Raw genomic sequence first — 4859 nt, forward strand, 5'->3', positions numbered from 1 at the left:
CCCGTCTGGCCAACCTCCCTGTGTCTTTCCTGGCCCTGATCGTGCACCGGTGGGATCCCTCAGCCTGACCTGCACCCTCTCGCAATCTGGGACCCCTTGGGGGATGTCGGAGATCGGTTTCGGCCCAATCCCGCAGGCCAGGCTGAGGGACCCCACTGGTGCACGAATTCATGCACTGGGCCTCTAGTTTAGTCATAAAAAGAATGAAAAATGATTTGAATGATGTCACTAAAAATGATGGAGTAAAGAACTCCAGGTCTCTTTGAAAGGCAGTAATTAGTTACTGAATAAAGTCCATATTCTTTAACCTGGCTCACAAGGCCTCTGATGTTCTAATCCTTACCCATCTGTTATGGGTGAAATTATGTGCCTTTCTAAAATTCATATGTTAAAGTCCTAAACCCAAGTACCTCATGATGTGTCCTAATTTGAAAATAAGGTAATTACAGATGTAATTAGCTAAGGTGAGATCATTAGGCTGGGCCCTAATACAATATGATTGCTATCTTTATAAAAAGGGGAAATTTGGACACTGGGACACATACACAAGGCAAATGCCATGTGGAGATGAAGGTAGAGAAGAGGGTGATGTTTCTATAATCCTAGAAATCACAAAGATTGCCAACAGACAATTAGAATCTAGAAGAGAACTTGTTTGCAGGATTGGTTTGTTCTTTGGAAGTTGATAGTGCAGAGCTAAAAACTTTAAAGATTTTCCTCATACCCCTCAGAAACAGCTAACCCTGCAGACACTTTGATCTCAGACTTCTAGCCTCCAGAACTGTGATACAGTAAGTTTCTGTTGTTTATGCCACTAATACACCATCTTTATAGTCTCACCTGTGATCATTTTTTTCCTTACACGTTATGCTCCACCACCACCACCACCACCTTCCTTATATACTTCCTTTGGATAGGCCTTGTGTTTTAGCCTTTTGTTCTTGCTTATGCTATTCTTTTGCCTGCAATGCCCTTTTTGTCAGCTAATTCCTATTCCTATTTTAAGATTACTTTTTCAAGGGACCCTTCACTGACCACTTCCCACCAGGCTGGTGTAAGTAAGTGGCCTTGCTAGGTACTCCCACATATTCTGTACATCTCCCCAGCTCTTCACTTTACACATTGTATTATAATTGTATGTTTATGGTTTGTCTGTCTCCACCTACCCCATGTAATAAATAGTGAACACTGTGAGGAAAGAGTCACTAAAATCCCAGTGTCTATCGAAGTATACTTTCCACATAGTATATGCTCAATACATATCTTTGAATGAAAGGACTTTTAAAAATTTTCAGTGTCTAGTCATCTGATTTCTTCCCATAGCACCTACTAAAGTGCTTTGCATATAATGGATGCTCAGTACATCTTGACGAGTGGTTCTAAACTGAGAACATATGGCAATAGCTGAAGACATTTTTGGTTGTCACTATTGGCATCTAGTGAGTAGATGTCATAGATTCTGCTAACCATCCTACAATGCACAGGATAGCCCCCAACATGTTAATAGTGTGGAGGTGGAGAAACCCTGATCTTGACTGAATAAGAGACTAAATCTACTTTTTACCCCCTGAACTCACTAGACCACTAGTACACTAAATATGCTTGGTCAAAAAGCCTTCTATTTTTTGTTCATTCATTTTTTTCAAAAGTAAACTATTACTCAACAAGAAAGGAAGAGAAAGTGTCCCAGCATCCAGAAGTAAGATTTGGCAATTGAAAAGTACTTGATCAATAAGAGAACACATAAAATTACAATATTATTATGCTTGGAATGCTTTATAGCTGTGAAAATGAATTAGAGCTACATCTATCAACAGGGATAAAACTCATAAACATAATGTTGAGTGAGGAAAGTAAATTGCAGAAAGTACAAACAGAGTTATATTATTTATGTAAAGTAGTACATATTGTTTAGGAATAGATGCATATGTAGTAAATATATAAAGACACACATGGAAATGATCAAGATAAAATCTGGGAGAGTGAAAACCTTGGGATGGAGGTGTATACAGAAAGCTTGGATTGCAATGGTAATGCCTTATTTCTTAAGCTGGGTAGTGGGAATATGTTGTTATATTATTCATTATACATGTATATATTTTTGAAATATTTAATACTTTTCAAAAAGAGCAATTGCTCAATATTGAGGCATCCTGTCACCTGGGGCTAAGGAAAAACTCCATCTTAACAGTTTGTACTAGCCAGAACTCCTTCAAAGTGGTAAAACTGAACCATTCATTGAATCCAATCATTTACTATGGGACAGGAGTTTACATACTATAGATAGTATACTAATCCATAAGTTCCTGTTTACATTATTGCACAGGATGATACCTGGGTTTGCTTGCATTGAAGCCTTCACAATATGTGGAATAAGAATTTGAGCACAGAATCCTTGTGGCAAACATAGAGCATCAAACAGAAATGGACGGCAGTTTGCAAAGAATAGCCAGAATTTGTGGAAACAGGCCATTGACTAATTTTGTTTTGGTTCATTGTTTATGTTTGTCTCTGTATTTGCAGCTGGTTTAGTGATACTGTCTTAGAATAAATGAATCAGGTACACATCCTCTTTAAGGAGGTGGATCTTGGAGAATGAGAAACTGCACAGGTATAAAGAAGTAAAAAGTTGAAATAATAGCTGGAAATTTTGCTGTGGAATTAGAAGATTGAACTGAATGTTTTCTGAAGTCTCTTCTGGCTAAGGTATTTCCAACTCCTGCCAAGCACCACCTACAAAGAAGGAGCAGAGAAGTGCTTGGTCTTAATTCCTGCAGACCAGGTTAAGAAGGTGAAAACAAGACAAAAAATCATCAAAGAAATAGCAATCCTAAACGACTTATTAGAACAGATGGAATTAATTGACATCTTCAGAATGTTTCACCCCAAAGCTACAGAATATACATTATTCTCAAGTACACATGGAACATTTTCAAAGATAGACCACATATTAGGGCACAGGCTAAGTCTGTACAAATTCAAGAAGACTGAAATCATATCAAGCATCTTCTCAGATCACAATGACATGAAATTAGATATCAACTATAATAAAAACAATCAAACACATGGAGGCTAAATAGCATGCTATTAAACAATGAATGGCATAGCACTACAGGCCTACCTCAAAAAACAAGAAAAACTGGTAATAAGTTATCTAACCCTACTACTTAAAGAACTAGAAAGAGAGCAACAAGAAAAGCCCAAAGTAGAAAGAAGGAAATAATAAAGATCAGAGCAGAAATAAATGACATAGAGACCAGAAAACCATACAAAAGATCAATAGAACCAAGAGCTGGTTCTTTGAAAGGATAAACAAGATTGATGAACCTCTAGCCAGGCTCACCAAAAAACAAAGAGAGAGAACTCAAATAAACAAAATCAGAAATGAAAGAGGTAAAGTAACATCCAACCCCACAGAAATACAAAGGATTGTAAAAAAAAATACTATGAACAACTCTACTCCAACAAACTGGACAATCTAGACAAAAATGGACATATTCATAGAAAAATACAACCTTCCAAAACTCGATCAGGAAGAATAAAAAAACCTGAATAGGCTGATAACTACTGACAAAATTGAAGCAGTAAACAAAAAACTTCCAGCAAACAAAAGCCCTAGTCCAGACGGCTTCACAGGGGAGTTTTACCAAACATTCAAAGAAGAACTAACACTGGTCCTCCTCAGACTATTCCAAAAAATTCAAAAGGAAGGAACACTTCCAAGCTCTTTCTATGAATCCAGCATTACCCCAATCCCCAAACCAGATAAAAACATTACAAAGAAAGAGAATTATAGGCCAGTATTCCTGATGAACATAGATGCTAAAATCCGCAAAAAATATTAGCAAATCGCATCCAGCATTACATTAGAAAGATCATACACCACGACCAAGTGGTATTTATTATGGGGATCAAAGGCTGGTGCAATATCCACAAATCAATAAACATCATACATCACATAAAAATTGAAAGACAAAAACCACGTGATCATATCAATTGAAGCAGAAAAGCATTTGACAAATTCAAATACCCTTTTTTGATAAAAAACTTTCAGCCAAGTGGGAATAAAGGGATCATACCTCAACATAATAAAAGCCCTATATGGCAAACCTATAGCCAACATCATCCTCAATGAGCAAATACTAAATCCATTTCCCCTAAGAACAGGAACAAGACAGGGATGCCCACTTCCACCACTTCTGTTCAACATAGTACTGGAAGTGCTAGCCATAGCGATCAGACAAGAAGAAGAAATAAAAGGCATCCAAATTGGAAAAGAAGTAAAACTGTCATTATTCACAGATGACGTGATATTGTACATAGAAAATCCTAAAGACTCCATAAAAAAACTACTAGATTTAATAAATGAATTCAGCAATGTAGCAGGATACAAAATTAACACCCAGAAATCTAGGGTGTTTTTATACACCAATAATGAACTTACAGAAAGGGAAACTAAAAAAAAAATCCATTTACCATTGCAACAAAAATATTAAGATACCTAGGATAAACTTAAGTAAGGAGGTAAACGACCTGTACCCAGAAAACTACAGGACATTAAAAAAGAGATAGAAGAAGATATAAACAAGTGGAAGAATATCCCATGTTTATGGATTGGTTGAATCAACATCATTAAAATGTCCATACTACCCAAAGCAATCTATACATTCAACGCAACCCCTATTAAAATACCAACAACATGTTTCACAAACTTGGAACAAACTCTTCAAAAATTTATATACTATATAATAAAAGGCTAATATGCAAATTGTCCCCTCAAGCAGGAGTTCGACCAGGGGGCAGGGCTGGCGGCCAATGAACCGCAGCCCCTCCCCCCCATCGGCCCCACCCCTGATTGG

Source organism: Myotis brandtii, unplaced genomic scaffold (genome assembly GCF_000412655.1).
Source record: "Myotis brandtii unplaced genomic scaffold, ASM41265v1 scaffold305, whole genome shotgun sequence".
Lineage (NCBI taxonomy): Eukaryota > Metazoa > Chordata > Mammalia > Chiroptera > Vespertilionidae > Myotis > Myotis brandtii.